The following is an 11574-nucleotide window of genomic DNA, read 5'->3' as shown; positions in this document are numbered from 1 at the left end:
GTGCTGTTGCGACCGACACGCCACCCGATATGCTATCACGCGTGCATTACCAACCAGTTGCGCCACCGATATCACCGATTTGCTGTTTGAAAGTCTCATCCTCACCATGGTGCTCCACGCCAATTTCTGACGAACCGCGGCCGCTACATCTTGTCCCGGATAGTTGACGACATACTCCGGTCCTGTTCCACGCAAAATAAAGTCGCTACAGCGTACCACCCTCAAACGAACGGGCTTGCCGAGCAGCTGAACAGAACCTTCGCTGACATGATATCTATGTACGTCGCACCAGACCGCCGTGATTGGGACATTGCCTTGGCCTATGTAAAATTTGCTTACAGTTCGTCGCGGCATGAGACCACAGGCTATTCGCCATTGTATCTTCTATTTGGCCGACATCCTGCATTGCCATTGGATACACTGCTGCCGCCATCATTGGAGTCGACCATGGAGTACGCACGCGACGCAATCATCCACGCAACTATGGCCCGCGAAATCGCCCGCGACTGCCTGACCACCTCCCAGGCAGAAGTCTGTATACGACCGCCGGCATCGCCCAGTAGACTATGCCCCAGGATCACTCGTTCTCGCTTGGTCTCCTTCTCGGCGTGTCGGTCTTTCTGAGAAGCTCCTTCGCCAGTACAAGGACCCTTATTGTGTTCTTCGTCAGCTGGCCGACGTGACAGATGCGGTTGCCCCTCTTTATTCTCCGACATCATCTACCCACCCTGCCACCAACGTTGTTCAAGTAGTTCGCTTCAAGCCGTATCATGCACCTGATCCGTCTTCTACTTAGCACACGGGGCGGTGCTTTCGCCGCCGGGAGTTATTTGAAGGGATGACGACGACAAAGGGCTGTGCTCGCACGTGAAAGGTGGAAAACAACGACGTGTGTGTGATTCGTGCAGGGCATCGCTGGCATGAGGTTGTTCGTCTGGGCAGCTACGCCTTTGTAAATATCTGTAAATACGTCCGTGTATCTACGTTACAGTATACATTACCAAACTAAACAGCGAAGGTCAAGCCCCGTATGAAACTAATTTACTCCCCCTGTCAGAAACAACCAGTGTGAGGTTCTAAAAATTGTAATGGGCTACCAGTGTACCGCCTTTGCCAAAAGTAATCAGGCTGCATGTTTTGCTTCTGGCTTGCATTACAAAGCCAATAAGGATTCCCACTTTACCACAACTAGTAAATAAGTGAGGAGAGGTGCTCAACTTTGTATCGCAGAGGTTCAGAGTTGCGTAAGGGGTATGAATTTGCTACCACATGGCTGCGAAGCAGATCCTGCAGCCTGGTTACTTTTGGCAAAGACAGTACATTGATCTATGTTCATTATGCAATATTTAGCTTAACAGATGCAGGAAATATTTGTTAGTCCAACGTTCGAGCATTCCTTTAAAACGAAATGTGCTCATTATCACTACTACGGCGCAGAAGCCTTCAACAGAAAAAAAAGAAGAAAATAAGTGCACAGATGGGTTTAATGCGCCATGAGACATCGGCTATATGATGGAAGACGTACAGCCTGGCCTCGGTGTCATTGACCACGTGGTACTGTTTTAGGTGCAGTCAAATTCCACAGCCGAGGAGCGCCTTTCGAAATTGCCGGGATCGAATCCCCCGTTCTCAAATTCAGCAGTCGAGCGCCCTACCACTCTGACAGCATGACAGAGATTTAAAAGCAAAGAATAAAAAACAATAATAATTGCACTCGGGCAACTGCATCGTGGATATAGAAGGCACAGAGTGACTTGTTCAAACTGAAGTTTGCTATGCAGCAGTCTGCGGACGCATGTTTCAATAGTTGCGGTATTACAAACAGAAACGGGAATGTGTGATTTTTAAGCGTTAGCATTAAGTTGTATTGACGTCAGCAACTTGTTTGCGTTGATACTCTGCCTAATGACACCGCCGCTTCGTTTGTGACAACGCGTGCCAAAGAACCTTAAGCGCCGAAGACCGCGACTGATTATCTTCTATCCAGCTTAACATATACTTGATATGGACAATTATATCTTTTTAACCGAGCATGAGGTAATGGCCTGTTTACATTTCTTTTGCAAGGGCAGATAGGTAAGCAATAGCGCACAGGAACAGCGAAACAATCAAAATGAACTCTCGTACAAGCCGCACGCGCGTACGTAAATCACTGCGGGCTGGCACATGGCGCGAACACGCATCCACACTAAGTAGCTTTCGCCGCTATGCCGCTAAGGGGGTGACTCTGCTCGATCTCGAAGCCAATAGTGCTCTATAATTGAGAAGTGTGCCGACTTCAGCGCGCGGCCATGGTAGCGAGGTGGTTGCCAAAACGATGAAAAGCATACTTTACGCTGTCAGTCGAAAGAGCTCATAAGAAGTGTGGGTGCCGTAGAGGAAGCGTTCGAAAAATTTACTTCTATGACACTTGTCCTGCGTTGATTCCATTGCATCCCGTTGCTTCCCTGTCGTACTATGATACGTTCTATATGATTGGTCAAGCAGGAATGTTTGCATAAAGCGCAGTCGAAGTTGCAGTCCATCACGTTGGGATTTCAACTGCTCCTTCCTTCTAGCCCCTGAATACACTTTTTTTTCTTGCTCACTGCGCGCTCTTTTTGCCGTCTTCCCCATTCGAGTCCTTCCCGTCTCGAGATAAACTCTCTCCGCACGGGGGAGGAATCACGTTAGTCGTAAACACGAGGAACCGACCCATCTTCTTTCATGTCCGGTTAAGGAGTTTGACCGCTTGGTTCGCGATGAAATGCTCGAGGGCGTCGGAACTACTTTAAATGCTCATCCTCCATATAATCATAAGCACGTCACCAGGCCCAGTTCTAGCAGTCTCATAGCTTAAATCGCAGCATACGTGGCTCGAAAGTTCATGCTCAAATAAAAATTCAGTATTGTTTATCTGCGAGGAAAATAAATACATCTCAAACTTTGACCACGGAGGTCTCCTTTATCCGTCTGCGGAGGGTAGCTCGTAAGCATGCTGAAAGAATCTTTCACAATTTTTTTCTGCTAGGGGAAGATAAATGCAAATGGCATTAGCGGAAATTTGCGATGCGTTTGCAAAGCGCAGAGGTTTCCAAGTTTAGATGTCCTATCCATGACAGAGAAATGACGCTTCGCATAAGGAAGTTCTACGTCATCATGCGATTCCTTTTCTAAGTGGAGTCATTAAACAAAGGCCAGAGCTCTAAAGCTGAGCAGACAGAGAATCTGAAGCTGAGGAAGTGCATATTAAACGTGTTTGAGGGCTCTACTGATTGACGCTGCCTATGTCTCGTGTGTTTTCAATATTAGCAGCTTAATTCAATCATGTTCTCGTTAGCTCAGTTATATTTTCATATAGTTCTGTTGTATTTTATATTTTCTTACTATGCTTGAACTATTTATTTATATTCACTTAAGTTGCTAATGGCTTACCCTGCTGGTTATGAGGTCGTCCACTCTATGCATTTGTATTAGCTCTCGCGGATCTCTTTCGTTCTGCATAGAACTTCCTGCTCATATGTATTCGCTCACTTTAAAATAAAACATTCAAGCCCTTTTCATGATTTTTGTCTCCATGCATGTTTCCCATAGTCTATATGTGGCGCAAAGAAAGTTTGCTAGCCTAACCTAAAACAATTTCCATTGCATTTCCAGTCAGCGCAAGCATAGATGACTTATGTCTATAGCCAGTATAGACCAAAATAAATTACACAATACGTTGAGAAAATTTCTTATTTTTGCTTGTCAGTTAATCAGCAATCTGTATCTTACATTAGCTGTGTCTCGCCGCTTATAACATTTGCCCCGACGACAGCCGGTTTTATATGAATTTGGTTTTTTTTAATCATGCACAGTATGGGTTTAATCCCTTTTGTGAAGGGTGCTGGAGCTGAAGTGACACAATTTAATGTTGCGCGCCTTTGGAGTATGAAGAACTAACGGTGACGGAGGCGGTTGACCTAGCTGTCTGCTCAGTGATCACCGCCCTTCTTTTACACAAAGCGCCCTCTCATGCCGCCAGGAGCGGTCATCGCTGAAACTACCAGTTCACTGGCGGCAGACGACTCACTTCTCAATTGTAGAACACTGCAGCCGGGGTCAACTCGCTGTTCGCCTAGTCTGCAAGATCTGCAAGGAAGCGGCGCTCGTCTACAGGATAGCCACATCGTCACACCACAGACGTCGATTTGAAACAGTGCCGGCTAACGACTGGTAATTTCTTCTGACTTTCTCGTGCACTCTTCAGTAATAAAGCCTTAGTGTTTAATAAATACCTCTTTAATTCCATTATTTCCACTACCTGCTATGAACATCATGTCTGTAAATTCTTATTATTGTGATTTCTTCTGTATCGTCTCTCGATGTGAATAAAATTTGTGTTGTTTGTTTAACTCTGACTCCGGCCCTATCCGTGACCTCAAATGGCGAACCCTGGGCATCATACGGCGACCTCTTCTGTCACTACGGCTACGCAAGTCGAGAACATTTCCTTTGAGACCAGAACAGCTATCAGCTATCCCCGCTAGCACCAAGAGTACCTAGAGGTGGCGCCGCTGTTGCTCCGATAGTCGGGATAGCCAGGCAGCGTCGCTCGCTAAAACGCATGCGGCGTATGTCTGATTATGATTTTACGGCGGTTTTTGTTGGCGGTGAAAACTTGCCTTAGGCAATGCATTAGTGATTTACTGTTTAGAGTGTTCGAATATTCAAGAAACAAATCCGTGAATTTCGCCAATGCTGCAAAAAAAAAAATGATGCGCGGAATTTAGGAAAGCAAGACACGAAACCACCCATCTTTTAGATGTGCTGGCATCGCTTTGCATGCTTTTGGCGTTGTACGGCGCTCGCAGGCCTCATAATTTTGCCTGAACATGATTTATCTTAACGCCTTTTCAACAACGTGCGCACGTCTCATACGAGGGAGACAGGCAATACTAGTGTGAAGTCCTTGGAGAGGCAAGGTTCATGCACTGCCTTGCAGTACTTTAGATTGAATTGAGGCAGCCTGGTTTAATGAATCGTACTTGACTCGAGTTTTAAGCAGGTTAAATGTAGCTCGGACAGCGTACTGTCCGGCGGTCTGCCGTAGACTGAGTGGACATCAACTGTGGCTAAACAACCAAGCACATATGCATTCACGGAAAATGAGATTACGCCGAAAATGTACAGGAAACCTCGCCGCGCAGGAAAGCTGACTGCTCAAGTGTAGAACGGTGCGTGTATTCAGTTTGCCGTGCCCACCTCCAGGCAGATGCTTCTTGAGACATAATCTGGTAGTGTTGTACTGTGCAATGAGTCTAAATGATTTCCTGAAACCAAGGGAAGTGTAAGAACTTTTTCTGATATGTGTGATGTGTATAAATTTCAAATAAGTAGTGTATATATATTTTTTTCAATGACAATGAATTTCACCATCTGACAGAACTTTTACACACTTTACAAAATGTAGGACATCAGCGGTTAAGTTTCAGCAACGTTTTAGTCCAAGCGACGAATCAGTAGCTGCGAATACATCGTAATGACTGCGCTTGGTTGCTGTCATGTTCTACGAAGGAATTTTAAAGGCTGAATGTTTATCATTCTAAATATTTATCTTTGTAATTATCTTTCTTCTGAGCAGTGACTTGGAATGGTTTGGTTGTTTACTTCCAAAACAGGCGCCGGATATACAACTATCCTAAACGAGATGGAGTTCATCTCATCATGTGACTATAAATATGTTTTATTACCGAAATAAACAGCGATGGTTAAGCCCGTATGAAGCTAATTTACTGCCCTTGTCAGAGACATCCAGTTTGGGGTTCAAAGATTCCAATGGGCTACCAGTGTACATTGATATATCTTCATTATATAATATTTAGTTGAACAGGAGGTGGCAATGTGTGCTTGTCAAACGTTCCAGCATTTCTCTAAAGCGAAATGTGCTCATTACCACTGTTACGGATGCGCAGAAGCCTTCAAAAAAAAAAAAGAAAAGGAATGCTATATGTGTTCAATTGCGCTATGCGACATCGGCTATATGACGGATGATATAGGGGCAGGCCTTGGTGTCTTTGATTTCGTGGGATTGTTTAACATGCAGTCAAATCCCACATTCGACGGGCGCCTTTCGAAACGGCCGGGATCGAACCCCCATTTTGAATTCAGCAGTCCAGATCTCTACCACACGAACAGCGTGACAGAAATTTAAAAGCAAAAAAAATAATTGCACTCAGGCAACTGTATCGTGGATACAGAAGGCACAGAGTGGCTTGCTCAAATTCAATTTTGCGATGCAGTAGTCTGCGGTGGCATGTTTCAGTAGTTGCGGTATTCCAAACAGCAATGAATATATGCGGTTTTTAAGCGTTTGCATTAACTTTTATTGACGTCAGCAACTTGCTTTGTTTTTACACGGCGGCAATAACCGCAGCGCTTCGTTTGAGACACCGCTTGTTAAAAAACCTCAAGCGCCGAAAACCGCGCCTGATGATGTCCTTTCCAGCTTGGCATATATGATATGGATAAGTATTTTTTTAACGAAGCATGGTGTAAAAGCCTCTTCATATTTCTTTTGCAAGATTCAGATGGGTAAGCAAAACCTTACAGGAAACGCGAAACAATCAAAAAGAACTTTTGTACACGCCGCATGCGCACACGTGCAGGCTGGCACGTGAGGCGAACAGGCATCCACACTAAGTAGCGTTCGCTGTTATGCCGCTAGGCGGCGACTCTGCCCGATCTCGAAGCCAATAGTGTTTTAGAATTGAGAAGTGTGCCGTCTTCAGCGCGCGGCTATGGGAGCGAGGCGGTCGCCGAAGCGATGAAAAGTGTGGGGGCGCAGTCACTCGAAGGAGAGCATCAGAATCGCGCGCGCCGCAGAGGAAGCGTTTGAAGAATCAGTTTCTGTGACTCTTCTCTGTCGTACTAAGATACGTTGTTAATGATTGGTCAAGCAAAAAGAAAATACGTGTTTGCAGAAAGCAGCCACAGTTCTAGTCCCTATCGTTGGGTTTTCAACAGCTTCCCTGCTGTCTTCCCCATTCGAGCCCTGCCCTTCTCGAGATACACCGTAGGGGAATCAAGTTAGGCGTGCAAGCGAGGAACCCACCCAACTTCTTTCAAGTCCGGATATTGCGTTTGACCACTTGGTCCACGAGGAAAGGCTCGAGGACGTCGAAGCTACTTTAAATGCTCATCCTCCAGATGATCATATGCACGTCACCAGGCCCACTTCTAGGTGTCTCAAAGTTTATATCGAAGTATACGTGGCTCGAAAGCTAATGCACAAATCTAAATGCAGTATTGTAAAACAGGTATTGGGCTCTGATCTGCTTGGTTATCTGCGAAGAAATTAAATTCATCGCCAACTTCGACCACAGAGGTCTCCTTTATCCATATCAGGAGCTTAGCTGATAAACATGCTGAAAGAGTCTTTCAAAATTTGTTTCTGCTAAGGGAAGATGAATGCAAATAGCTTACGCGGGAAATTACGATGCTTTTGGAGAGCACAGAGGTGTTCAAGCTTAGATGTCCTATTCATGACATAGAAATGACGTTTCGCATAGGGAAATGCTAAGTCTTTATGTAAATTCGTTTTTATGTGAAATCAATAAACAAGGAGCAGAGCTCTAAAGCCTAACAGATGGAGCAACTGAAGCGTAGCCGGTGTAACTAATTGTGTTTGAGGGCTTTACCAAATGTCTCTGCCTGTGTATTGTGTGTTTTCAAAATTAGCAGCTTAATTCAATCATGTTCTTGTAGCTCAGTGACATTTTCATATAGTTCCGTAGCATTTTATACGTTCTTAACATGCTTGAACAATTTATTTACATTCACATAAGTAGCAGATTGCTCATCATGCTGTTTGCTGAGGTCCTCCGTTTTGTGCATTTCTATTAGCTCTGGCAGATCTATTTCGTTTTGCATACAACCTCATGCTTATATGTATACACCCACATTCAAATAAATAATGCAACCGCCCCTGGCATAATTTCTATCTACAAGCAGTGTTCCCATACTCTATATGTGGTGCAAACAAAGTATGCTAGCCTAGTCTAAAGCACTTTTCATTCTAGCCCGCATAAACTAAAAAAAAATACCCAATACGTTCAGAAAATTTGTTACTGTTGCTTATCAGTTTTTCGACAATCTGTATTTTACATTGGCTGTATCTGTTTTGCCGCTTATGAAAATTTTCCTCGAAGATCGCCGCTTTTACAGTAAATTTGTGTGTTTTATTTATGGACTGCATCGGTTAAATATAGCATTCATTGATAACGGAAAAGCTTTTGCCTAAAGAAACCAATATCTATAGTGGCTGAACAGCAAACCTGTTTCTGCATAAAGAAAGCACCAAATTCCTACCACCACAGATTTTAGGCAAAGAGAAACGATTCTCCCCGTAGTATTTACAGCTTGCTTAGAGGACGTAATCTGAGATTCGGAATAGGAGCAATTAGGAATAAGGGTAGATGGAGAAAACCGCAGTAATATGCTCTTTGCTGATCACATTGCCTGGTTAAGTAACTCAGGAGATGAATTGCAAAGAATGATTGATGACATAGAAAGGAAACGTACAAAGGTAGGCTTGAAAATCAATATGCAGAAGACTAAGGTAATGTTCAATAACCTAACGAAGGAACAGCAGTTTACGTTAGGTCGCGAAACAGTGGAAATACTAGGCGAATATGTCTTCTTAGGACAGGTAGAAACCGCATACCCGTACCATGAAAGGGAAATAAGAAGGAGAATAAGATTGGGATGGAGCACATTTGCCAAGCACTCGAAGATTATGACTGGCAGCTTACCGGTATCGCTCAAGAGGAAAGTATACAACAGGTGCATCTTACCTGTACTCAACTATAGGGAAGAAACGTGGAGCCAAAGAAGTGTGTTCTATTGAAGTTCATGACAACGCAGAGGGCTCTGTAACAAAAAAATGGTAGATGCAACTTTAATATATAGGAAGCTTGTAGAGTAGATCAGATGGATAACTCAAGTTACTGACATTCTAGTGGAAATCAAGAAGGAATGGGCATGGGCAGGACATGCGAAGATGGGATAACCAATCGTCGCTTGTGTTATCAAACTGGATTCCAAGAGAAAGAAAGCATATCAGGGGGCGGCAAAAAGTTAGGTGGGTGGATGAGGTTAAGAAGTTCGCAGAGACCTGGATGCAGATAACACAAAACCGGGTAAATGAAGGAATATGGGAGAGGCCTTTGCCCCCTGTGGATATAGTTTGGCTGATGATGTTGATTATAATATAATGTGCTTTTTGAATGTTCTTCTGTCGGTACACAGGCTCCTTTAAGGTACATACGTTTGGATTGCTTTTCACATAGCCGGCGAACATCGCCATCGTTGACGCCAGAAAATTAGAGCCCCCTTGCAGGAAAAGATGCGCATCTAAACATACAACCGCAGTTCAGTTCAGTTCAGTCGTTCAGTCGTGTCCGACTCTTCGTGACCCTATTGACCATGTCACGCCACGCTTTCCGGTCTCTCACTATCTTCCTAACATCACATAACTTCATCTGCAGTGCCTCGAGGATGCCATCTAACCATCGCGTTCGCTGCCTACCCCTTCTCCGGCGACCCTCAACCTTTCCCAACATCAAATCTTTCTCCAGCGACTCCTCTCCTCATCAGATGACCAAAGTAGCTGAGCTTTAAGTTTAGAATTTGACCGTCCAATGAGCAGTCAGGGTTTATGGTCGACAATATTGACTGATTTGATCTTCTGGCAGTCCAAGGAACTCTCAAGAGCCTTCACCAGCACCACAATTCAAACGCGTCAATTCTTCGGCGGTCAGCCATTTTCACAGTCCAATTCTCGCATCCATACATCACAACTGGAAAGACCATAGCACGTGTTATACGGATCTTGGTTGGCAGACTAATGTCTCTGCTCTTTACTAGGCGGTCAAGGCTAACCATTGCTCTCTTTCCCAGAAGCAGGCGTATCCGTGCATAATCGAACCGCAGACATTGTGTAAAGCATGGGCCATGAAAGAGTAGACCATATATTAGGTATGGATAATCCACAGGCAACGAGTACCGCCGATGAGCTTGGGCCATGTTGCGTGAGTAAGCTATGGTCCTTGCACGACCATAGCGCAGCCGTAGGCCGGCCAAGTCAGCTATGCTCGTCGGACCGGGGTCCGCTGCCGACGATCAGCCGTTCCTAGTACGTTCTCAATCTGCGACCTCGGGCCGAGGGGGGCGGCCAAGGTTGGCCGGATGAGCTTGAGTTGGCCATATTGGCAAAGGTTCAGCGCTGGCCGACCATAGCTTTGCCACTTGGGTATGCTGTGTGGTGCGGTGTTGGAGGCAGCGCGGAATGAATGGCGTTGCACGGGGGCATGGATCGAGCTCCGAGCTGGGCAGCTTCGTATAAGCGTGAATCACTTGGTGACGTCATGACCGAGCGTTGCGTCATTATGACGTCTCTTTCAAATATTACATATAACCTGTCTGAAGTCATCATTTATTGTGAGGTACGACATACCACACTACTGATGACATCATTAATTTCAAGGTACGACATACTAGACCACTTATGACTTCATAATTTATTTCAAGATAGGGCAAAGTGCTCTAGTAATGACGTCATCATCTATTTCAAGACACGACATACTACACCACTGATGACATCATAAATTGTTTCAAAGTACGACTTACTACGCCACTGATGACGCAATAATTTATTTCAAGGTACGACATACATAGCTACTTACATCAGTTGCACAGGGTATAATGAGAAAATGCATACCACGCCGTAAATCGAAGAAGTGTAGATTTCCTTTCTAGTTTTAACGCGATTTGAGACATTGTTTGAAGAAAAAACACAAGTATCATAATTTGTACGTGAAATCATGAAGTAAATATTAGTACAAAAAGATATTCATTTTTCAGAAAACACTGTGAGAAAACTGACTGCACATGATGAAGCCAGGTACCACTAACTTCTTGAACAGAACTTTAAGAAGGAACCAAACAGTTTTTGTGATTTTAAGCACAAGCAACGAAATGATAAGGTGAGTGCTGCTGTGATAAAGACGCGCGATGCTATCTGTTTTTAACCTCGAGATGCGTGCCAAGCTTTTGCTGATACCTTCAGTTCTTGTTTTGTGCGCCATGATAACAAAACTGCTATTATCACTTTTGAAGACAGGGCTGACTGTTTGGCTTATGATAATGTTACCGAGCAGGAGGCTCTTTTGGCGATTCAGGAACTTAAGCCAAAAGTTTCAGCAGGAGTTGATGAAATTACGAGCTTCGTAATGAAAGGATGCGCTGATATTTTTGACCCTGTTTTAGCGCATTTGTTCAACTTATCGTTGCGAACTTGTGTTTTTTCTTGTCATTGGAAACTGTCAGTATAGGTTCCTGTATTCAAGTCTGGCGATGCTTGCGATGTGAACAACTTTCGACCTGCGTCACTGATTTGTTCTTTTGCGAAAGTTTTTAAAATTGCTATGTACAAACGCATGGGCTCATACTTCAAACATGAGATCTCAATTCTGAAGCAGGGTTTTTTGAAAGGTCGACCTGTGGAAACGAATTTATGCAGCTTTCTTGATTATACTAGCCAAGATGTATTTATTC

This window comes from Amblyomma maculatum, chromosome 4, assembly GCF_055883805.1.
Source record: "Amblyomma maculatum isolate TAMU_Amacu chromosome 4, ASM5588380v1, whole genome shotgun sequence".
Lineage (NCBI taxonomy): Eukaryota > Metazoa > Arthropoda > Arachnida > Ixodida > Ixodidae > Amblyomma > Amblyomma maculatum.
The sequence above is the reverse complement of the archived record's forward strand: the minus strand, read 5'-3'. Positions refer to the sequence as shown.